Source organism: Anoplophora glabripennis, unplaced genomic scaffold (assembly GCF_000390285.2).
Source record: "Anoplophora glabripennis isolate ALB-LARVAE unplaced genomic scaffold, Agla_2.0 scaffold77, whole genome shotgun sequence".
Taxonomy (NCBI): Eukaryota; Metazoa; Arthropoda; class Insecta; order Coleoptera; family Cerambycidae; genus Anoplophora; species Anoplophora glabripennis.
The window spans coordinates 513,985-540,860 of record NW_019416717.1 but is presented as its reverse complement, the minus strand read 5'-3'; the positions used below and the strand labels follow the sequence as shown (position 1 = coordinate 540,860).

The 26,876-nt window shown below is 33.0% G+C and overlaps 1 protein-coding gene across 3 annotated transcripts in view; it reads right to left on the bottom strand.

Moving 5' to 3' along the window:
* Positions 1 to 26,876, bottom strand: part of LOC108911518 (ephrin-B2) — a 382,567-nt gene that overhangs the window by 27,961 nt on the left and 327,730 nt on the right. Inside the window, exon 1 of one of the 3 annotated variants that reach the window (XM_018716484.1) lies at positions 2,808 to 2,849. The exons of the other annotated variants lie outside the window; for them this stretch is intronic. The gene's annotated coding sequence lies outside the window, so the exon portion shown is untranslated. Of the gene's footprint in view, positions 1 to 2,807; positions 2,850 to 26,876 lie in introns of those variants that run through there. 3 annotated transcript variants of the gene reach the window in all.

Here is a 26,876-nt window from a genome sequence, read left to right as displayed (position 1 = left end):
TTTGACATTACTTTCCAAGGATACTATATTTAATAACCATACTATTTATGACATTTATTGCTTCGACATCGCATATTTTTCGCATTTATTATTAATAACGTTTTGCAAATTATGTTAATTGATTTTCCTACAACGTTGAAAGCTATGTGAAGCATTATATCTGGGGATCCGCAACCCTCAATACACTAATGTCTAGAGGGTCGACCAGTCGATGCCATTTAAAACAGTCGATAGTGTACAGCGCCCACTCCTCTGCCGGTCAGTCTTGGGTTGGGTTGTTTTTGCTTGTTCGCCGGAAGCGCTGGTATAAATTCAGAGGGACTCCGCTATCATGAAGTCATGAAAAGAAACTATAACAAAAACTCTGCTCCCCGAGATTGATTTTACTACCTAGGACGGTAATTATCCTGCTCCCTATCGCCCCGACTTCATCGATCGTGCACGTCCCGCTGTTCGTTTTCATTACGAAATATTAAAATATTTATTATACACGGAAGACGGGGCTAATAAGGTCCGGTAACGAATGGAGATGTTTCCCTAACGACGCGTGGAAAAAAATGTAAGTGGACTGAGGAGAGCTTAAAATCGATGAGGGTCCTGCGAACAGAATAAGAGCGTTTGACTGAATACAATAATATATCGTCATTGAATGCTAAAAAATGTGAATCTCTAGACAAACTTTAAAATAGCATCTACACAATACTTTTATTTTAATATTCTAAAATTCAGTTGTGGAACAAAAAAAAACGTTAGGATATTAAATAATTAACCAAAACTTTTGTTAATCCTATTAAATAAATCTACAATGCAGGTTAAATTTTAAATGTATATAGAGTGGTCACAAAAAAATTTAGCTAAAAATGTTTGCTGTATGTGCTCTTTCATCACATCGGCATCGCCATTAGTGTAAAAGTCAATATCGCACTAAAATACGTAACAGTTTACTTAAAATATTATTTAAAAATACACTTAAAGACGCTTAGAAGAAAAACAGCGTCATCGAAAATAACAAATCGACACAAACAACGTTGTATTACTCTTTTACTGTCAGAAAAAATAAACCTAGAGTTAAGGGATATGCGGCTCTTAACAGAGCCCGACTAATGTAAATATCGATATGTTCACACAAAATATACCGTAGCATAATAATATTAATACTAAATGTTAAATATAGGGTGATTCACAATTTATCCAAAAAAAATTTGGGAATAGATGCTTCGTTAAAAATGTACTCAACGTCGTAAAAAAAATTGTAAAATCCTCATTGTTTCCGAGAAAGAAATTATTGAAGTTGTAGTATCTACAACGCTTATATTGTTGGGCTACTGTAATCTCTACGCAACGTGGCCCTACACGATTACGCGAATACTGAAATCCGATTTTAGTATTAACGTTTTTGAGATAGTGTTTACATTAGTTTTTCAAGTGTGAAAAATGGCTTACGTGTATTAGCAACTCGGAATTGAAGGATATCGTTTTAATTTATGGTGAGGCAAGACAACATTTGTGTTATGGTGAAGCATTTGTGTTATGGCGAAGCAAGACGGACCCAAATGTGTTTACATGTCGATGGACAAAATTTTAAACAGTTGTTTTAAATCAGGTATGTCAAATTATTTTATTAATTAGAACCAGAAATTAATTTAATTATTAATTAATTAATAATAGCGGCAAAAGCAGTTGAATTTGCTGATATAAAATAGATGTTATAAAATTTTATTTATTTTTCCTTGGAAAAGACATTCTTTCAATTTTTTGTCCCTTCAGTTTTTATTATACTTTGCCGTCGTGCCGCTCGCAGACTGCATCCTTTGCCTTGCGTAAGTCAGGTTTTATAGTGGACACCTTCCAGTGCCGTCCAGAAGAAGAATCATTTTCGAATTGCCTTTAGATTTTTTCTTTACAAAATTGTATTTATAAGAGTCCCCTGTACATTAAAATTTTTTCTTTTTGGATATTTCTGAATCGCCCTGTATAAAAGTTAAGAAAATATATAAAAGTTAAAACACCTTATAAGTTCAGACTAGGAATGAATATATTGAAAATTATTTGCTTTTCTAAATTTTTCCAAATTTCTGGAGTGATATCTCGAAATCTATCATTTATCTAGTAACTTGTGCTACAGTCTTTTTAATTATTACGTCAACGGCTTGTATAACTAACTATAAGTTGCAACAACGTGTAGGTATATGACTACAACTTACAATGATTTATACTGATGTAAAAAAGCAAAAAATTAAAAAAAGTACTTCGTTTTTTTAAAGGTAATGTACGTCTAATTTTATTTTTAAACGAAATATGAGATTACTTAGGGAACACAGAAGAATATGTATTTATTTCTTTTATAATTTTGCCAGTTTAAAAAGTTTTGTTTGAATTAAAATATGTACAATTCATTATTTCTTGTAACAAAACCTAATTTTTGCCCGAACAGAGTTTAGCATAGGACTAAATAAAAATTGGGAGAGTCAGCTAAGTACGTCTCTGTTAAGAGCCGCTCCTCCCGAACTGTAGATCAATTTTACAACAAGCCCCGATTACGTACTATGTGGACAGCGGTTTTCAAAATGTACCTAGATGTGAACTAACGGATTTAAAAAATAAAATTTCAGTATTTATTCGTAAATTTATAAAAATATATTTTTTCACAGGATTCATTTGCATTGTGAATTATGCCCCAGTGTAAATAAATAGTAACATAAAATAAATTAATGATTAACAAAGTAAATGTCAATATTTGAATCATATGGAACACAAACTGTTAACTGTTTAAATTTATTCGTGAATAATACAAAGTATAAACATACCTATAGCTCAAAACCTTATTCCTTAAATCAAAACCACTTTGAACCATGATGAGAAAACGAACTATTCACTTTTTAAAGTTATGAACACCACGCAAGGGACAAACCCCACTTAGTCTTACGCCAAAGAAACCTCATTTTCTGAAAGCCCATCTCCCACCCCATAAACCGCGTCCGCAACTATAGATAAAATTGTTGGCATAAAAACTTTACCCCCTAATCAACTAAAACGCAAAGCGATGCCCCACCTTGCAGGTTTTTCTTTTCGTGAGGCAATATGGAATAAACGTATCTCCTCTGCGATCTCGGATTTTCTCACACTAAAGCGCTGACGCGAATTTCCTTAAAAAATACCTTATCAGTAATGTTGTGCAGCCCGAGACCGTGTAAAAGTGTGCTGATGGGCGAATTTCGATGAATGTTTACACGGGGCTCTGCCCCTGCTAATATGGAATGTTTATACTAATGACGTAAGTGTATACAAACGTATCCTCTAACGAGGCGCACGACCTCCGAGAGATACGAACTAAATCATTGGCCTTAATCAGTCAGTAAGTAAGTAAACTTAACAATCGATGCATTAATGCTAAAAAGTAAAAAGAATGATGGAATTGTTCGTTGTATATGTTGGTATCTCTTAATAGTACAAGACATACTAAAAAGATCGTTTTACTAAAACAATGAATGGAAAGCACGGGAAAACGCATGGAAGCCACCTCAAATTTTCGCTCAACTTTCCAATCGGAACTACGAAGCCATCTTCAACACACTACGCAGGGCCAATTCCAGCAAAAGTAGAGACACGTCCAAGGAGACCCAAACTACCAGAAACAGACGCCGCGTGAAAATTAATATTTTCAACTATGTTTCCAAAATTTCCGCCGAAGTTTCATACGAAGCAACCAGCCGTCCGCAAACAGTAGAGCCGCAGTATCCTAGGAAATCCAAACTAGGAAACCGCAATACAAATATCACTTCAAACTACAAGCCCATCACACGTGCCAGCAGCTAAAATCCAGAGATGGGCAAAATCCAAGAAGAATTGTCCAAAGTTACGATGAACTTTGCTACATAATTTGCGGCCCATCAAGGAAGGGGATCGAACGTCGACCCTGTACCTTGCATGTCAATAATCAGGAACGTAGAGTACTCTCGATATTCTTGCCATTTAGCATTGTACAGGGTGTCCTAAAATTCGCGTCTCGGGCCCATAACAGACAAACGAAAAACGACAGTAAAAATTTGTTTAGATAGTGTGAATAGGCACTAAGGTCCGTCCGTTTTTTCCTTTTTTCAAAATTCGGAAAATAAAAAAAATGACGTTATCATCATTTTTTCCCGCGAAGATACTCATTTTTTATGGTAACCAAAATTTTCTATTTTTTTTTTAACATTTTTTGTATAGAAATTTATTCTCTATCTCTTCTCCTTAAAAAGTTACAATAACACACATTATACAAAAATGTATTCTATTGTACTGGAACTGGTCATGACTTAATCAACATTACTGTGAAAAACAATCCCTGTAACTCCTGCTACAAATTTGTTTATATATTAGTTGCTATGTTCTTAAAAAAGGTCACACCACGAAGAAAAATAGAATACACAATGCCGGTTAAATAGGATAAGCAAATATAGAAAATATTAAACAATTTTAATTGTAACTAATTAATATAACAATAACTAATAACAAAACACAAAACAAAATATAAAATTATGATTATTACTTTAAAAAATTTCGATATGAATGCCTCTTACTTCTAAACATCTGTCCAATCTTTTTCTAACTTCCCTTGTAGCTTTAAACAACGTTTCTCTTGAAAGGTTCTCACAAACATGTCAAATATTTTGCTCCAAATTCTAGTGGGTGTCATATATACTTGATTTTTTAATGTTCCCCATAAAAAATAGTTTAGAGGCGTTAAGTCTGGACACTTTGAAGCCCGTTCTACAGGCCCATCAATTTCAATCCACTTAGTTCAGAAAGTATTTTTTAAATAGTCTGTAACTCTTTTAGCTTTATATGGAGGAGCATCATCGTGTTGCAACCACATATTCAACCTGAGCTGCAGCGGCACATGTTCAAACAGTGCTGGAAGCTCCTTCTGCAAAAACTGTAAATAGCTATTAGCGTTCAATACATTTTCATAAAAGAACATATTAGGTACTTGACAAATTTTGAATAATGCATGTCTTGTTAAGTGGAGATAACTAAAAAATATATTTGCTCTTTTCATTCCTTTTTCATTAAAATGAGTTTAAAATTATATGTAATTGCATTTTCAATTGTTCGCTCGCGAAAAAAAAAGTTTTTATCTCCCTGACTTGCTAGCATGTCAACTGGCACTACTTCATTTACTTTTACTACTACCAACACCCGAATGGCTGAAGTGTCTACACTTTCAATATAATAAATGCAGATTATGAACACAGACAAGCAGTACAATCTAGATATTGTCTACAAGAACGAGGTGTTGCTGGTATGTCCTACATGACTAATAGCAAAATCACCGTGCAAAAATCAGGGTTCACCTTACTTTATGCAATACGTTAAGCATAACCGCAGTGTCTTAATAAATATTCATTACGTGTTGTAAATCAACGCCATTTCTATGTTAATTAATGGCAAATAAAATCGTTGCTCATCAGCCGTCAGCAGTGACTGTGATTTGATGGGTTCCGATACCGATTTTACTGCAAAAAGTGCGTCTCTAATATCCACTTCTAATATTCCCAGTTCTTGTACTAATATTCCTACAGCTGTCACGGCTGTCTGTCGAATGAATTAATGAAGAGCCTTAACTTCATTAACTTATTCAGTTTTTGGAAGAACTAATGAATAAATAATAGCAAAAAATAACGTCCAATTAGGGCTTTAATTGCCTGGAGGCAATTTCCATTTCAAAAGAACTATTACGTACAAGGCACCAGTCCAATCCGCAAATTGAGGATTCGATTCTTGAACTGAGCAGTCAACAGCATCTGTCAGTGCTCGCATATCGAGACTTTCCATGAATGTTTTATATTCTTTCATGCAAAGTGCCTTAAACTGGATTATCAAACATTCATGGGCTCTGTAATTGTTTTAGTGGAACAGGTACACCCTAGAGGAATATTTGTTTCCCTTTGGATTGTCTGAAGTATACCTTCACCTATCAAGGGTATAAGGGAGACGGGTCCATTGGAGAATAGGCGTCAAACCTGTGGTGGGAATGCTTCTACTGAAACGGTAAAAGATTTTATAACGTTTTTAGCAGAAAACGGGGAACATCAGATCTCAGTGGTATCACAAACATGTTAGGAAATGACTGAATGTAATTGGGAATAATTTCAGAACTATAAAACTCCATTCGGGAATGTTGCTTGATATGGAGGAAAAGTTTTTGACTGTCACAGAATTAGCGAACATTCTGAAAGATTATTTTCTCAATATGAAGCGGAGAAATTGTGAAATTTATAAATATAGTGAAATTAAAACAATGTGGAACTTCACAGCAAGAGAGTTAGAGGAAATGTTTTATGAAAAATATAAGATTCTAAAACCACACAAGGTGCTTCCAAAAGACTGTTAGATAGTAAATAATTAATTACAAAAAAAATACGGATTATTTCAGATTAAAATTACTTATAAAAGTACGAGAAAGAGCTAAATACTGATTTATTTTTATATTTTGCATTTTATATTGTACTAAATAGAATTTTGGAAGAAAATAAATACATAATGACAGTACCTGTCACAAATATCATCTTAAACGACAAAAAAATTCCAGTGTAATTTCGTCAAGAGAAACATTTCCGGATATTTTTATATTTTTGTTATTGCTATGGTAATGTTTTAAAATACCATTTGATTGGCTACAAAATTTTCGTTGTAGTAAAGATTACAGACATTTTCGACTTATTTGTATTTTTGCACTCGATGCTCAATTTATACTATTTCTATTCTCACTATTCCAGTTGATAGCAGGAGTAATAAAATAATTTGAGCACGAAGTTGAAGGACCAAATCTGCTCTATTCTGATTGATTCAGTTCGAGCTTCGATTATTGGTACTGAGAATGAGCTACAGGAAGAGGCGAATGAATTTCTTTTAGGACTTTCTCAAAATTGATCAAATAATTTGTAGGATCTCCTTGCAAAGCCGAAGCTTTAGTGCCAACTTTGCTAGAATAGTCCGCTCCTGTAAGGTGATGAAAGACAGGCAATACAGAACACACTTTTTCCCCATCGTGTTCAGCTAACAAATGTAGTGGAATAAATAGATTAAAATCAAAAACATATAAGTAAGTAGGTATATACAGGGTCGGAAAGTACCGATGGTCCATCTGCCGTTACGTGAGAGCGATAAAGTAAGTAATAGAAATTCGTGCGATAGAGAAAGATGGCTATAATGAAGGCGTCTAATAGTCACCGCCTATTTCGCCCTTCCACAAATAAGAAGTGGATCTTATTTGTGGAAGAGCGAAACGGGCGGTGACTATGAGACGCCTTCATTATAGCCATCCTTCTCTATCGCATGGATTTCTATGTCTTACTTTATCACTCTCACGTAACGGCAGATGGACCATCGGTACTTTCCGAACCTGTAGTGCAGTTGCACACTGAGCTTTCGATCGAGCGCGCGTACATCGCTCTCGACGTACGCGCGTCTCTTCACGGGTTTTGGTAAAGAAAAACTAATAACTATAAGGCACAAAATGATTGTTAGGATGCGATGAACAATATCCGGTAACTTTTTTGGCTTTTCATCGAAGTTGAATATTAAAAAAATCCTTATAGACAAATAAAATCAGCATTTTCGTTGAAATTTCACAACTTTCTAAGCTGCCATTAATTGTTAAATAAATAAATTAATAAATGGAACTTACTATCTTGTAAAATAAAGTTCAAGCATTAAAATGAGATGTCGTGCGTCTCAATCCGTTCAATAGAACCAGAGATATGGTAAAACTGGTGCGCGCGGAGACGGAAAATGTAAGATATTTGCACTAAATTTGCAATAACTTAATAATAATAAGTTAATATTTTTTAATATGTTTGTTATGAGAAAATGTACTAGCTATAAAAATAAACTTTTTACAGTCTATTTAAACATTTAGTTTGTTAATAACAATTAAACTGACCAGTTTCAGGTTTTGCGACCAAGTTTTTTGGGTTCAGGAGGTCAAAATACTTAGGTTCTTTACAGCCGTGGCACTCTGATTGGCCATGGAACTCTATCTGGCTCCTTTAGTAGGATCGTATTCGATGCAAAGTAGAGCAAAAAGTTGTCGGTCTTTTATCAAAGGAAAATCGTGTCATCATTTTTAGGAGGCGTAAGATAAATCATTTCAAATTTAATATGAAATTCAATGTAAAATCTGAAATACCGCTGCATACGCACTGTGTTCTGGTAGTAGCTGTAGTCGCCCAGGTGCATCGAGTGTACGAACTGGTCGGTTATACGTCAAATACTAACCTGGCGAGCTATGCCGTCAATTAGAGAGCGCTTCCAAAAAACAAGTAAACAACAGTGGCGCGTACAGAGGTAAAATGTAGTACATATGTGGAATTTAGGAAACAAATTGGATTTATAATAAATTACATTTAAAATAAATAGTTTATGAGAATAAAGGAATTTTTGTAGGAACAAAGGTGCCAGACCTGAACTGATCCCCTCGTCCCTTCATAATGTATAAAGAAATTATTCAATTTGTAAAACCCTTAAAAGCGTACTTCATTGGTTCTCTTGACAGGCAATGATTTATTACTTTGCATCGAATATGATCCTACTATAGACTACTAGAGAAAACGACAAAAACAAAGATTATCTGGGACAAATGCAACCTTGTCATATGTGATGATCATCGAGCAACAGTGTGTTGCAAATGTCGCATAAACGTTATAACTGTAAGCCCTAGACAACGCTTATTTTTTTAAATAATTGACTTGGAACTTCAGTTTTGATTAAAGTTGAAATCTAGTTTATGAAAACAACAAAAATATATGTGTTAAATTTCTTTAACGCTATCAACACTACTACGTTTTACTCATATTTTTAAATATGTAAATGATTATAAAGTAAGTAATATTAAATATTAAGTAAATAAGTATTATTATTTTCAATCTAATATGTTTAATGGTAGGGATAGACAGATCCCACTACATCTTTCATGTAGGTAGGTACACACAAATTTACCTTAATACCATTTTTTATTAGAGTATCCGCAGGACCTCTCAAATTAAAGAATTTTAATATAATGTGGTTAAGGCAGTGCATGTATCCATCTGGATTCAGCTAAAATTGAAGTTTCTTTGATTTTAGTTGAGAAATAAGGTTAATTCGGATACTTTTCCACTTAACCTCACTTTTCCCGCGGAGACCTCTCAAATTAAGGAATGCCGACACAAAAATGCGGTTATGGCAGCGCATGTATCTGGTTGAATTGGAAATGCCTGTATACGTATACGCTGGCAACATAATCGACGACATATAAGTGGTTTACCGTGCGCCAGGTTAAAAATTCTCCCGTTTCTAATGGCATTAATTATGGCCACGGCGGTACATAAATTCGAGGCTATAAATAAACCCGCAGCTCCGGTGAAATGCCCGTAAACGCCACTGGCTGTTTCGCATTGTTGTGTCGCGGGGCCGATAGATTTCCATACCTCAAAAGTATTTAATATTTGATCATGTACACACACACACACACACACACAGCGACGCATTCCACGGCTTTATCTTTGGCGTTTCTTATTTTTAGGCGCGGGATTTATTGTATTTATTTATTGTCTGGAACAGCGTGCCGCTGGTGAAATTAATTTTATCCGGAATTCCAGGGAGAATTGAAATAATGTTAACGACGAAATGAAATACTGTTGCGCGATGGATGCCGGATTTTTCTGTCCGATCCGAGGCGAGCGGTAGCCGGTGATTTTATTTTTATTATGAGAATTATAAGTTATTATCCGGCAAAGCTCGCATATTGCAGGGGGGTTTTATTGTTCCCTTCTTAGAAGACTCGCAGTACTCGTATCTTCTCATAGGGGGCAATAAAAATAATGCCAGTGCAAAGGAAATTAAAAAATATTTCAGAGTTATCTGAAATTGCAGCTCATCAATACGAAGTTGATACGGGGTGTTCCAAACAATTAATAACGCATACAGATATTTAATTTTCTGTTCTTTAGAAGATAAAATGACATCTAGCAGAAGCAGAAATGTTCAGAGGTGGCTATAACCCGAGAGGGAGGGTGTTTAGAAAAAAAAATGTTGCATTTTTCGTAGTGTGACTTATTTTCACTTATAGAAGACCTAAAAAACGAATATTTTTAAATTATCAAGTGAAAATCAATGTAATCGAATTTTCTTTAATTTATTTGTAGGTACTCGAAAATTAGTCATTTTCAATAAAAAATTCGAAACGTTTCGAAAATTAAACACTTACCAATCACATTTATAAAATTATATTCTCATTTTCAGAAGTTCCAGGGAAAGTTACAGCAATTCAGTATCCATTGTATAATTAGATACAATCTGTCATCAAGTTAAAATCTATTAATTAAGTATTCGACACAGTGAACTATACCCCTGCTTAAAAAATACGTACAAATCAATACCCAAATCAAGTTAATGAGGTAAGTGACAATACCTATCAGAATTTTTGTTTGGTTGTTTGATTTAAGCGCCTTCAATTCCGTTTAAGGTTTAAGTATGTATGGATTAAATCTAGAATAATGAAAACAATGATCGTCTGGAAATCATAAAGCCAGTAGGCATCCTAAATATTTAAATTGCTGTATAAAATGCGATTGTATTCTGTACCGCCGTATTTCACTACAATTCCAGTTAATTTTTATTTAGAGAAAATGTACCTATGCATAAATCTAGATCCCTAATCACCTGTATAAGTTCTGTGTTAATTAATGTAAAAAAAAACTAGTCATAGAATCATATTAAACTTCTCATGTATAAAAAAACATTAAACAAAGATATCTACTTTCTTTGTATCCCACAATGCCTTTGGGTTTAAATTACCTGAAAACATGACTCGCGGTTTGTAGACAGATCATACTTTTCATTCTTGGTAAACATATTTATGCCCGTTCTGCAAAATTTCCATTATTATCGCGATGAACAATAACCCTAGTTTAATATACATACAGGGTGATTCATAAATGGTGACCAAAAATGAAACCTCATATTTTTTTATGAATTTAAAGGGGCCTTTCCTAAAAAGTTTTTATCTAGGGACGTTTCTTTAAAAAGGTACAGGGGTTAAACTTCAAAAAATATTTTTTTAAATCAGGCTTTTTTCGAAAAACATAAAAGACGTAATTTGTAGAAAATTGAAAGACGAATTCGAAAATATCATGGTTGTTTCCGTAACGCAGTGGCGTACTATTTTATTTAGAAAAATATGCCACCGATACCCTGTATCTCCGCCACTGGAGCATGTAAATTTTAGGAAAAGCCTTCAGATTTTGGTCAATGTTTACATAAATACATGTGTCCAATTTCAAATTATTTCACTTTCTAGTTTTTAAATTATTTAAAAAAATTAAAAATATTTTTTCAAGTTTAACACCCTGTACCTTTTTAACTAAATGAAAACTTTATAGGAAATACTCCCCTTAAAACTTACCAAAGAATACGAGGTCATTTATGAATCACACTGTATACTTAATTTATAATATTCTAAATTTGAAAAATAATGTATGGTTAACTAAAATTTTAAAAATCCGTGTACCAAATTATAACAAATTTGGAACGTATCGGTATAAAATGTTATACAGTGCATCCCATAAATAAGTGCCCAAATTTTTAGAACTTTTCGATACACAATTCTGTGATATCTTGTGGTTAATTGGCAGTGCCAACAAGGTCCAATAGTATTGACTGTATTTGTCATTATAGCTACTAGAAAGCTAGTTCTAATGCCTAAACTCGCATAAATTAAGTCATTATAAGCACAAATGATGTCAGTGCTCACAACTTTGCACTTTTTCTCAAAAAAAGCAAGCAAATCAGCAAAGAATGATCAAGTACATCCTGAGCATCTTCATCATCTTTAAACCTTCATCTTTCCAAAACAAAAATATTAGTCTTCAAAACAGGAAGTTGCAGAACAGTATTTTAACATAAACTAATGCTAGATATAAAAAGATAATTATGCCATTCTACTTAATAAGTTAGACTATCTAGGTTAAGTGACAATTTGATTCTTCTCATTAAACGCTAACATTTTCAGTGTGACGTTTCATACAACAGATTTAAATCTGACAATTTTGTAGCGACATCCGGAGTGCCCCAAGGATTGAATTAGAATCATTCCTTTATTATTTTATTTATTAACCTCTGTCCCTGAAATATCATAATCAATCTTTTGCCGACGACTTGAAGCTATTTTGAACGTAACTACAAGAACTGGTAGGATCATGTAGATAGAAGCCTTGCTCGTTTACTTCCAAAAAATAAGTTATTTAACTATACTCTTCTGAAGAGTTGTTGTGACAATGTCAAGGTGAGATCTTGGTGAGATCTACAATGAACTGTTCTTCACAGAGCATGTCAATATACAGGGTGTGGCATCTTTAGTGCAGAAAAAATAAAATGCAGATTCCTAGGAATATATGCAATAAAAAAAAGCCTTATATAAGAAATTCATATATCCACGTTTTGTCAAGAAAATTGAACTTCAATTTTGTAGCGAAGAAATAAATCTTAGTACGGTCCTGGTCAAAAAATGTCATGCCATTCGATTAACCTCAGCGCACGCTTGCCGAACCGAACTTAACAGAGAGTCGAGCCTTTGCGCAAATCAGTGTTGCCAAATTAAAATGTATGAAATACACACAAAAGACAAAATGTTTTAATGCCATAATTAAATCATTTTGGCCAGTTTAATATAATCCTGTCATTTTAATTAAAAGGAAAAATAAACATAAAATTCAATTAGTTATTTCACTGTAAATGGTAATGTGCAATCCCAGACAAGAGGTTTCTAGAAACAAAGTACATGGTGTTACAGAAAATACTACTATTATTTTAGCAAGTGATAGGTTGGATCGTTCGATAGTAGTAAACGTATTATTGTTGTCCTCGTTATACATTGCCGATTTAGTTAAAACAATAACTTAAAAAATAAGAAACGTCTTTAATAAACACTTAACGTCTAAACAGCAGAAGCGCGATCTTTTTGACACAATTTAGCAGCAATTCACCTGCAAGTCAAAAGCGTACTGACACTGGCTGACACTCCACAGGTGCCGTGCGGAGTGCGAACTAGGTTAATATTTTTTGCGCTATGTTAAACAGGACCGGCATTAACATTTTGTCACTTCTTGTAATTTTTTGGAAAATATTTTTGATACTCAAATCTCATAATCGCTTTATGGTAGCATATATTATTTTACTTCATTTATTGTCAAGAGTCAAGGTTTTTAATTTTCTGCATTAAAGACGCCACACCCTGTAAATATAAAAACAGCTAATAGAGCTTTATAGTTACTGCATTGAAATGCCTTTTATTCACTAAATTAGAACACCACGTCTTGTATGCTATATTCACTATCAGACATATACCAGCAAGCTTGAAGGAATTCAAAATCGTTTTCTTAAGACTTAAAACTTTAAGCTTTCGAATTGATGGTTATTATCTAAATAGAGGTTACAAACATAGGCTAGTGTTTGGTCGATTTGAAACTTTACAGTCTAAAAGAATACTCAGTACTTTATCTTTCCTGTTTAAACTCTTTCATGAAAATGTTGATTACACCTCTACTGGGTTCTTTCAATATACGAGTTTCTTGACAGATTTTGTGCTGACCATGTTGTACTGTCAGGGTATTAAAACCAATATACTTCTTATATCTCACATCTATGCCATGGCAAATAATTTAATTTTTTGATATTGTGGAAACTTGTATTGTATTTACTTAATATTTATTATGAGCACTACGTATTTGTGAACTATGTGCATTTTCTTATAAACTAATGCAAAAAATTAAAGGGTCAAAAGATTTTCCGTGATTTTTGACAGACTGTATTTAGGTGAAAAATGGTCGTATCGGGAATTAAAAAAAACATTTTGAAGCTCTAAGATTCTCGTTTTTAGATCTTTCGGTCGAAATTTTTTAGGGGCTACGGTTATCATGCAATTCTAATAGCGCGAAAAAAAATTTTTGCACGGACTGGGAAAAAATATTTTCAGCTAAGCCATTGCATGGACCAGATAACTTGTTTATTCAGCTTCAATTTTCTTTTCATTAAATTTCGATACCACCATTTTTCATCGAAATATCGGGCTTTTAATGGAAAAGGATCCTTTTGTCCTCAGTCGTGGATATCTCGGCGGCAAATGGTCGTACCGAGATTGAAGGGCAGTTTCGAAAACTGGAATAAATTTCCTATAACATGCTGCCACAACTATTCAGAAAAAGTTTTTTTTCATCTTTTACGCGAATTTTAAAAAACAGGAAGAAAGGGTAATTTATGTTTTTTTAGAAAATTGACGGCTAAATTAGAAATATTCACGAAATGACTAATGTTAAGCATGACTTTTACAGTTCGCGATATACCCAGAAGAACCCTGTGAAGTCTTATCTCGATCTAGCCAACCGTTTCATTGTTTCAGTCACTTTTGAAAAAATTAAAAGGGTCACGTTTTTTGAGCTTAAAACACTTCATAATCATAATTAAAAAAAAATATATTATGAAGTTTTCTCTCATTTTTACCGCGAATAACGATTAAATTGATGAAAAAAAAAAACTGAAAGAGAAGAAAAAAAGGTAGGTAATTCTGAAAAAAAATGTTTTTTAAGTGATTACAGTCTGCACAAAAATTAATTAAAAATTTGTCTCAAAAAAACGGTATGAATGATTAATTTTAATTTAATTAAAAGTTGACCAACAGAAGCATAAGACGAAAAAGCCGACTCGTGCTGTTTTCTTCAACGTCCGGACGGTTTTCTAAAAAAACAAAAAAATTTCGAACATTTTTCGATTTTTTTTTTTCATCAATTTAAACGTTATTTGCGGTAAATTTTTTAAAAAAAGCTCAAAACAATTTCTTTTCCATTTTTTAATCATGCTTATGAAGCATTTAAGCTCAGGAAACGTGACCCTTTAATTTTTTAAAAGTTTGAAACAAAGAAACGGTTCGCTAGATCGAGATGAAACTTCACAGGGTTCTTCTGGGTATGTATATCAAACTGTAAAAGTCATGCTTAACATTAGTCATTTCACGAATACTTCTAATTTAGCCGCTAATTTTCTAAAAAATCGTAAATTACACTTTTTTCCGTTTTTTTTTTAAATTCGTGTGACGAAAAAAAAAATTCCGAAAAGTTGCGGCAGCATGTTATAGGACAGTTATTCCAGTTTTCGAAACTGCTCTTCAATTCTCTGTACGACCATTTGTAGCCGAGATATCGATGATTGAAGACAAAAGGATCCTTTTCCATTGAAAGTCCGATATTTCGATGAAAAATGGTCGTATCAAAATTTAAAAAAAAGGAAAATGAAGCTGAATAAACAAGCTATCTGGTCCATGGAATGGCTTAGCTGAAAAAAAAAATCCAAGTGGACTTAAAAAATAAAAAAGAAAATTTGCAAAATTTTTTTGTCGCGATATTTCTTAGAATTACATGATAACCGTAGCTCATAAAAGAAAGATCTAAAAACTAGAATTTGAGAGCTTCAAAATGCTTTTTTTTTAATTCGCGATACGACCATTTTTCACGTAAATACAGTCTGTCAAAAATCACGGAAAAAGTTCGGAAATTCTTCTGACCCTTTAATTTTTTGCATTAGTGTATCTAGTTTTGTCCTGTAATTGGGACACTTGTTTTGTTGAGCAATAAATGCGTTACTTTTAATATTAATTATTATTGTAAATATTCTCCTTTCGTTTTAAGTTCTTATCACATTCAGACTCATTTTTCTCCACACTTTCTTGATAGTCGTTTTTTAATTTTTAATATTGTAGCTGTTTATTTTCTGTTAATACTTGTAACTTTCGAGGACTTTTCTTTATATTTTTGTATAAATTATTCTTAACGATCATATTCCCTGCATCCCCGGTGCAGTTATTGTTCCGGTTGTTTGCTACTTTCCTATAAACTGTTGCACGACGGTGGGAATACAACTTCCCGAACGGTCCCGCAGCGCCGCCTCAACTTAGGGCCAGTTTATTTAACTGATATTGTCTTATCCCCGCCCCCCCTCGCACCTGTGTATTGCACCCCGTCGGAAATAATTAAGCTGAGTGGATCGACAAACGAAACGAAAAGGCGAAATCCGGTCTCTATTTACCGTTTGTCCAACTTTTCAAAGCGGAGAAGTCGTATATTCCCGGTCTCCGGAATTATCTCCCCTTATGTTTTTCTCGAAATAATGAAGCCGCCCCGTAACTAAGAAGACCATTATAGATCGATCTCCATGCCTTTAATGTCTTTATGAAGTACTTAGGATCATATCTTTTGTCTTTTTGGCCGCTTAATCCCCGGATCGCGGAGTTCCATTCTACTTTAACTTAACTTTCGTCGTCCCTGGAAATAACTAACGTGGAGGCCGATGATAGATTTTTTCCGATAGGACGACGTTAAGCTTTCGCCTCCGTCGTGAACGGGTTTTTAATAAAAAATAATATCCGCCCTAAGTACCTATCCCCGGAATATGAAAATACCGTGGCAGTTATTTTTGTGACAGCGGAAGGACGTTCTTCAAAATATTGTTTCTCCCTGTTCACTGAATTACGTCATTCTATACAGACTTGACTTTTCCAAAAAATGATGCTGTGAAATACAATTGATTCATAATGATAATAATTGTTTTCGAATGTTAGCTTATTACAATTTAGCATTTTTAATATTGTTAACATTTTCACTATGTTTTATAATTGAATATAAGTTTTTAATATCATGTTCAATTAATTATTCAGTTTGTAGTACGTATACCTCAGTGGCGGCTCGTGGCATTGTGAATAAGTGAGGCCCGTGGCTTTTTTACTAGGTGTGCAAGTAAAATAGCGCCGCAGGTAAAATTTTTTAAATTTTCAACGTCAAACGATTAAATTCATCTGTAAACTTTTAAATTGCCAATGTGTCAGCACGACAGATGGAGCCATTTGCGCTTCGCGTACTATGTAAATTTTTAGTTGCATTTACAATATTATAGAAAGACTGATATTCACGAGCAGGATTTTATAAAAAATAATAACTATTTGGATATTCTATTAAGCCGATCTCAAATAATAAATGGAAATTTTCCCCGTCATTTTTTATTATGGCCAATAACCCTACTACAACCGTAAATTAAAAAAATTATATTATCAATAATAATATAAGAACTTTAAAAACTGTATTCACAATAAAATTAAGTAACCGAGAGAAAACAAAGTGACATATTTACCTAATAATTAACAAAATTGTTCCTACTTGGTTTATGAATATTAAAAATTATGAAAAAAATATAAAAACAAATTTTCATAAGGTACCTAGCCAGCCAACTTATCTAATTATATATAAAGCAACGCCGCCAGATTTTCGTTTGCCTCTACTTTTAACAAAATATTTTAAAAACATAGTGAAATTGAGGATAGGCACTAAGACTTTCTATCGTCAAAATACCATTTTAAATTCCTTGTATAATATTTCTATCGTTTTTTTGAACTTCTAAATTACGACATTGTTCGTCTCTGTACAAAATATTAAGTTCGTTTTTCAACCTATCCTATCTATTTCAAAAACGTTTGGATATATTTGTAATAAACATTCAAACGATTTATCGGGAAATTTGTTTGTATATTCGGGAAATTTTGAGGGTCTACTAAAGCAAAAAAAATTAAATCATGTAAATTCACAAAACGAATAGGTACTTAATTAAGGGGAAATATATTTCGAAAATATTACTAATTCGTCGCAACGTTTGCCCCGTTTACTTGGTAGTCCAGAAATATTTTTCGCGTAATTAAAAATATTTTTCTTCGTTTCTTAATTCAGAAATTCTTTGACTATACTCCGCGGTCGAAATTATAGAGAGTGACTCATCGCTAGCTTTTGGACTAGTAAGGGGAATGAAGCGTGCCGGGAACGAAAATCCATTGGCGTGTCTGCGTAAAAGGCAACAAGATAGAGAAAATATTGAAAAAAGGTAATAAAACATAACATCTAATATTTTTTACGGTTTGCTATAACTGGCACTTTGATCCATTTTAATTATTAGAGCATTTTAAAACGTCCCAGTTGTGTTTTTTTAATTTACAAATTTATTATAGCTATGGAATTAGACTCCTCGTCTACGCTTATGCTATGACGTTTCTCGAGACGGTTAAATCAAGTCCGTTTACACCCAACTAAAAAAGCATTTCCCTATTCCCTACCAAGTGCAAAAGACAGACATACAATATAGATCGACGTTCAGTGTAACTCAGTCTATAGACGATTATAGATTCTATCGATGTGCGTAGCGAGCGGCACAAAGATAAATAATATTGAACCGTATACAAATCATTTTATATTTTATACGCATTATGGTATATATTTTATAAATAACACTATTAATTATTATTATTTAATTATAAATATTCACAACGCAGTTGGTACAGTTAGTAAAACTAATTCCAGAAGAAATCTTATTTGTTGAACTTGCAGTAATATTCCGCGATATGTTATTGGTATTACTTGGTTCTCCAAGAATATCACCGGAAATTGTTTTTTTATTTTCTATAGAATTTTCAACATATCCTTCTGCAACAGAATTTAACTTCCAGCCGCCGTGTCGTTTTATTTTCAAAATATTGGCCCCAGAATCTGCAAGTAAAGTGGCTGAAAATCTTCTGAAACAGTGCCCCGTGAATAATGCACAATTCGGCAAACCAATCATTTGAGCAATCATCTTTGGTAACTGACCAATAGTATTAATTCCTACCGGTTGTACACCACATTTACCATTTCTACGAGTATATCTAACAAAAATCTATTGTGTTTAATATTTTCCAGGCGTAGGTTTCTATACTTCCTGATAATGTCAACGAAGTTTAGTCCTTCTTTATCTCCCGGGGTGATTATAATTACGAATTACTCCAGTTTTGGTATTTGAAATATTTACTCGAAAATACGTCTCCTCATCTGTAACATCTACAACACGTAAAAATGTTAATTCTGACTTCCGACATGCACCGGCTATTCCCACAACCAACACAACCCAAAGCAAAAAATGCGAATTAGTAAACTGACAACTAAATGAAACAATTATTAGTTACTTTGGCCATTAAAAGATTATTGTCATCCGCCTCCGTCAAAAACTTCGCAATATTTACTTTTGAAAAAACGTTTGATTTCTTAGCGTGGTATCCATCAGAATGCCTTCTCAAAAATGCTATCAAACTATTGTATATTTTAATGTCTATACCCTTTTTTAAAGACAGCTCAGTTCTCAACATGGAGTACTGTGTCCATAGCGTAGAAGCCATCAAATTCTTTTTATCTTCAAAATATGCCAATAGTACTTTCTTATTGACGTGTTTTCCTTTCTTCTGTTCACGCCATTTCTCAACTTTTTCATAAGCCAAGTCATATACCGCTTGGGATTTTTCAGGAATCAGTGAACATACGGCATTTCTGGCCGCTTCTTCGATATCGCTCGGTATATCGTCAGAATCTGAACATAAATCACACATTGTTCCTAATAAATGATAATAGTAACGATCAGCGTCTATTAAAAGTCAAGCCAAATGACAAGAAAATTTAAACTGATACTGACCTACTAGATAATTGTTATTTAAATTATACTTGTAAATGATCAAAATTAAAAACATGTATTACCTATTTTTTCTCAAAATTAGAAAAATCTTGTATGTAATACGTTATGAAACATGATTTTATGTAACTCGTGCGATATTGCGGGATTTCGCTTCGCTTGTCCCGCAAACTTGCACTCGTTACATAAAATCATACTTTTCATAACTGATTAAATAAATAGCTATTATTATTATAGCCCGGTCAAAATAGACATTTCAAATAACGAAAATTCACCATTAGAAATAAACTGTCAAAAGTCCCCATCGATCCCACGTGTGCTAAAAAAGTTATTCGGGGTCAAAGGTCAAAATTTGAGGTTTTTTGGATTTGTTTCGAAAGCGAAGATTCATGTGATTTCGATGAAGAGACAGCTGATTCATCTTCATTTGAAATATTTATGAACATCCAGCAAGAAGAAGAAGAAGAAGAAATCGAAGAAGACATGACTGTTGAAGTCGACTTTGAAGAGTATGAATCAGATTAAAATATCAAAAGAAATCAGAACTACAGTTAAAGTCAATAACCAATATCAATATCGATAAACATCATACAGTTAAAAGAGTATTGTCCCTGAAAATTCCGTCATAACAGTTCGTGGAGTGGGTCTACCGTGGAAACCACGTTAAAAAAACGCGTCGAAGTACACTACCTTACAGGTGGTGTGGAAACGTGTGCAAATCATGTAGAACGTGACTCCTTCAACTTTTAGAATCGCGATATCTCAGGAATGGTGGTTCTTAGAAAAAAAAGTATAAGGACAATTTTTGTAGATAATTTTCAGATCTATAATTTTTGTCAGAGCTACTTTTTCGATAAAACTTACCGTCTTCGAAAAAAATCCAAAAAACCTCAAATTTTGACTTTTGACCCCGAATAACTTTTTTAGCACACATGGGATCGGTGGGGACTTTTGACACTTTATTTCTAATGGTGTACCCAAGGTCACCACCAAAATTTAGCTCTGTCGGAATTTTCGTTATTTGACCACTATTTTTTACGACTAATTTGACCGGACTATTACCAGAAATATTTATATTCTCTTCTATTTCCGATTCCATTTCATGACAAATTAGTATAATTCGCAGAGCACTACCCCCACGCAAATAGCCCGAACAAGCCTTTTCCCGCGAAGTATGCAAGTGTGGAACATTTCGGAATTACAGAAGCAAAATTCGACGTAATCACTGAATAGTTATAACGATGTTCTTGTAATCGAACTTGAGGGGGATCTTTCCTAGAAACGAAATCCCGCAAGGCCGGCAACCGAATTAATAACGCCTTGGAACATATCGCCAAGGCCGCTGCTACCCGTAAAACGGCAGCGGAAGGGTCAGGCCTCCCGTCTTGTACCGATTTTACGAAATTCGGTTCGATAGCTTGCCCACGGAAGGGACTCCCATTCCGTCTAGGTAAGCGAGTAGGCCCTGTGGGCCAGGTACACAGGTTTATATGGGGGCGTTCCATTGTTGGCACTAAATAGGTCATGTACCGAGGAAATAATGCGACTGAAGATTGCTCTTAGTATAAACAATGCTTAGGAAGACGTGATTTTAAATGGATGCTTTGATCTCGTTTCGTATGAAAGGGATCATTAAGTGTTGCTGGTTATAGGAGAAAGCCATATAGTTTCCATTGCGGTAACGAAGTTCCTGAGCAGCCCAAGGACTATATAAGTATTTAATGGAATCCGACTATAATTTGCGAACTCTGCCAGCGCAATAGATGTAGGTAAACATATGAATTAAACATATTTAGGCCGACTACAAGAGAGATAACGGGACGTCTCGAAGAAACTATATGTAAATCCTCTATGAAGTCGGACAATCTTACGTATTGGATTATAAAATTTACGATTAAGTACTTCTGTTTCCTATTAATTTTTTAAGCAGATTAAAGGAATTAGCGTGGAATATTCAGCGCATTTTACGATTAAAAGTAAAAAGTAAACACTGAAATTTGTGATAATAATAATATGTAGTATTAAATAAATGTTCTTTAATAAAAACCAAATGTATTTGATCCTATTGCCCTTTTATTTTTTTTTCTGCACTCTATTCGTACAATTTTGAATTAATTAAATAAAATTATTATGAATTATGAAATTTAAATAATCAATTTTTACATAATTTTATGAGTAGTAATAGTACTTAGAATGTTAAATTCAAAAAACATGAGCTGAAGCCGCTGGACGAAATAGCGAATCCGCGAATGAGAGAGGCGCGCGCGCGGCTCATAGCGCTTTATTAACAATTTAAAAACAAGGCTTTAGAATAATGCGAGTTCCAAAAACTCTCCAGCATCTTGTATGAGGATGTTTAAACTTTAATTTAGGTACCTGGCAACATTAAAAATAACAATTTTTAACTCGGAAATCGGCCGTTGAAGATCGTCATTTTTGCATTTTTAGCAACTTAAATTGTTTATAACTTTAAAACTATCAATTTTAGAGGCATAGTGCATAGGAACTTTTTTGTTTATAATGTGCCAAAAAACCGGAGTGAAAAAAACAATTTTTACAATTTGTTTAAAAAAGGTTTGTTTAAACAAATGGGCACCAGATTTCCGGCCGGCATCATCTTGATTAATGTTAAGGAATATCTCACGAATCTGAATATGCAAAAAAATCGAGTCGGAAAATTTCTCCCTTGAATGCGAGTTTTTCGCCTTGTCTATAATTAAAATATAACTTTATTTGATTGGATTTTTTTTGGAACCTTTAAAATAAACAAGAACTAATATAATATTTGTTAAAAAACAAACTTAGTACAAAGGTCAAGTATCTGATTAGATTAGTTATATATTATGTATTATGTTCCGTTAATATTAATTAATTGCAATTACAAGACCACTTGAAAAAACGACCCTCAAAATGTAGAAATGGTTGAGATCCATCTATTGTAACTAGACATTTTTTTAAATTACAGTATGTATGTATGTTCCAGTACTGCTGGTACAAATTTTTCAATTACCTAATATTTAGATATATTATTTTTAATGTTTAATTCAATGCATGTTAGGGCATGTGGTCCGTAGAGTAGTTCTTTCCCGCATTATCAGTTAAGAATCTTGTCTATAAGGTGTACAAAAGATATTGTTTGTATACCTACTTAGATTTTTCATGTCAAAGAATACTGTTTGACTTCATTTGATTTTTTGGCATAACTTTGCAAATAATGAATAAATTAAGGATATTGACTGTAACTTTTCAACTTCAAAGTGTCCTTACGTACTTATGAACAGTTTCAGCCAAAAATTTGAAATTTTAACAATTTTACAGTAAAAAAATTCTCCAGTATCTTTTCAACAGGTTGCATGAATTTATTTTTAGATACAAAATGTTTCAAGAACAATACAGTAACTCTTTATGTGACGGAGCAAATGTACTTTTAAAACTGACTATTAAAAATGACAATTTATGTCATTAAAATGAAAATGAAAAACATAATTTACTTAAGGTGGCCATATTCCCGGCCGAGAAATAGTGAAATTTCTGGCGTTTTTAGGTACTGAAATCTTTAAAAGTAAAACGTGTAGAACAAAAGTAAGCACAAAAATAAAATCATTGACGCTTTATTTATTCATTGTTACCATTTAAATTTACTCAAATAAAATAATAACTAAAAAAAAGCGTTTGTAAAACATGCGTTTGCTGTTATTCTAACCCCACATTTTAAAAATTATTTTCACGTACTTATAAATAAAAGTAAACAATTTTATATGTAGGACTAAGCAAGTAAATGTTATAAGAATATTAATATGTGGAATTATATATAAAAAAGTTAGTATTTTCGTAGATTTCAGTACCTAAAACCTTGATGGTTTGATCGTTTTTTGCACCTGTTTATTCGTTTTACTGCGGCGTCTTTGAAAATACCCAGATGGCATGACATAACATTCCTATTATTTGATAAGCTTTAGATTATTCAGTTATTAAATGTTTGAAATTATTCTTTGCGGAAAACACTATTTAAAGAATATGGGGCCCTTAATTTACTTTTGATTTACTGATTTCCTTAACTTTATTTCTGTAAATAACTTTTCTTGGGTTTTTGAAATATTGTTTTTTCCATCATATTTTTTTTACACCCTAATAATACTGATGCCATTTTTATATGTCATCGATGTTCATGTTTTTGATGATGTAGCCTCAATTCAAATAAATTACTTACAGTAATTTAGAACACAGGCAATTTGTTGCATGGAAGACATCACTTTTACTTCTAAACTGTTTAATCTATGAAATAATACAAAGCGACATTTTTATTACAAGATTGCATACGCTTTTTACAAAAAAGCTAAAAAGTTCTTCAGTTTGGAACACCCTGATAAAAATGTAGATATGATACCTTGTCAAATTAAATGGAGATGCGAATGCTAAGTAGTAAAACAAATTCCGCACTTACATTATAATTCTGATGTATAAGGAAATACGAAAAAAATTGTCAAATGCCGTAGTGGCTATCTGTTTATTGAAATTAAAATATCATCATAAATGTGTTGTGTACAATTTATGTTACTTACAGTTGTTTTGCATACTACTTTCATACTAGAGGCGTAACGGTTTTACAGATAAGAAATTAAATATTTATGACAGTGTTCAAAACTACGCGTAAGAAAATTAACTTGCGACATTTATTGCGAGAGACGTCGTTTGATCTCTTGGATCGTCTGAGAAAACGTGGTTTTTAAAATACAAACGTCATCTATGTTTCCGGAAACTAACATCTTACCGAGTGTCGAAAACTTATGTAATAACAGAGACGTTTAAACACCTATTTTATAGGATAGTTTAAGCGTGCGTTATACGTTATAAATCAGGGTGTAGTAACATACTTAAATAATCCGTTTTAAGTAATGCGGCTCCAAACTACCGAACACTAAGTACTTACTCACTAATTATATTAAATCGTAACTCTATATCCTGATTAGAATGAAGCAATACCCGCGAACTAAATAATTATGAAATACGAGTACCTTAGTAACACTCCAGTTAACTTACGCGATATTTCCTATCAGCGCTTATTACAAGGATCGGTTCTGATACACACACTGCAGATTGTTTTTAATTATTCTTGTCACCGATGCACATTTCACCCAACAGATGTTCACTTTGCACGTCGACCTCAAACTTGCTAGACATAATAACTTGTAATTTTTTCTTCTACATTTAATGTACTGCATAAATCTTTAAAAAAAATTTTTACTTTGCTATTTGTGAATACGAAGTTTTTCTGAATTTATTATTGTATTTTTTCACTATTTTTTTAAAATATTTCTTTTCTTTTCCATAAAAGAACAATTTAGAAAATGAAATAAATAAACAGTAGTAATGTATAAACTCATTACTGACGTAATTTTTTATTCAGCCCATTAATTCATCGAACTTTTTCCTGATGAATTTAAAAACTGACTTAAATCTGTAGAAATTTTTATAAATTCTTTTTTAAATAACAAATTTTGTTGTTTTATGGCTTTGCCGCTACAAAATTTTTGGTTTTCTCTTACTATTTGTTAGACTAACTTCCAAATAAAATGAACTGTCAACTAAAATTGTTCACTGATGTATAACTTTCATCTTTTTATATAAAAATTATGGTTATTCAATAATTTTGAAAATTTTCTGTATCGAAAGGTCATTTAAATAATTTCCCAAATTTCTAAGCAAATTTAAGCCTATGCTGAGTGTTCCGAAATAATATCTATTCTGGAAATCCTTCTGGAAAGTGTTTCAAAATTATATCCTTTTATATACAAAGTAAATAGCTTTTTAAATTTCATATATTTTGAAGATGTACGTGCATGTAAATCTTTGTTATACTCTGTTTGGAAATGAAAGAGAGTAATAAAACCCCGAGATAAGAACCGGCCATGGGCGTGGTAATATTTCGTTTCAGGTAATTATCGGGTAACGCTAATGCTAACAAAAATGACAGGGATTGGAAAATCGACTATCTACAGACTTTTAAAGGAAACAAAAAATGAACAAGATACTGTAAATCCCCCAAAATCATCTACAGGGAGGTCAAAAGTCGTTATAGATGATTTCTTCAAAAATGTCATTCGCAGAAAAGTACACTCATTTTATTTTAAAAAAGAAATACCAACGCTAAACAAAATTTTAAGTGAACTTTCAGAGGACAACGATTTGCCAAAAATCAGTAGAAGCAAATTATGGGCCGTCTTACGAGAGTTGAATTTTTGCTGGGAAAAGCAGAACAGGAAGTCAGTTCTTATCGATAAAGATGAAATTATTTGTTGGCGAAGATCCTACTTAAGATCAATTAGAAAATTCCGTGACGAAGGGAGGAATATTTATTATCTAGACGAAACTTGGGTCAACGAGGGATATACTGTAACAAAAGTATGGCAAGATAAAAATGTAAAAAGTTTTCGACAAGCATTTTTGGATGGACTTTCAACAGGGTTCAAGGCACCTTCAGGTAAAGGGCGAAGATTAATAGTGACACATATAGGTAGTGCCAGTGGTTTTGTAGATGGCGGTTTACTTTTATTTGAATCTAAAAATACAGGTGACTATCACGAAGACATGAACGCAGATGTTTTCGAAGAGTATTTTACACAGATGTTGGATCTTATTCCTCCGGGGTCTGTAATTGTCATGGATAATGCCAGTTACCATTCACGGCAGACCGAGCGGACGCCTACGACTGCTTGGAGGAAAGCCGATATAATTCAATGGTTATCCGGAAAAAACATTTCTTTTGAAACAAATATGGTGAAAAAGGAACTTTTGACACTTGTCAATCTTAATAAAGATCAGAAAAAATATGTTATCGATGAAATGGCAACAAATCGCCAAATAACGGTACTACGGTTACCACCTTATCACTGTGAACTTAACCCAATCGAATTAGTCTGGGCGCAGGTAAAAGGAGATGTAGCGCGAAATAATACGACGTTTAAATTAAGTGACGTGAAAATTTTGTTAAAAAATTCCTTGGAACGAGTAACTGCAGATAACTGGCAAAGATGTATACATCATGTACAAAAAGAAGAGGAGAAAATGTGGGAACTCGATAATTTAATTGACGTTACTGTGGAACCTATCGTTATCAATCTAGGAGACGAAGATAATTCATCAGAATATTCAGAGGATGAATTTTAATATACCTACTTTTTTATTTTCTTTATTGTACATTTATACAACACTACATTTACTCACCATAATTTGAATTTTCAAAATACATATATTTTTGTGTGGAATAAAAGTCTATTCATTAAATTTAAATAAATATTTTGATAATCATATTGAATAATTTTATTTGAATT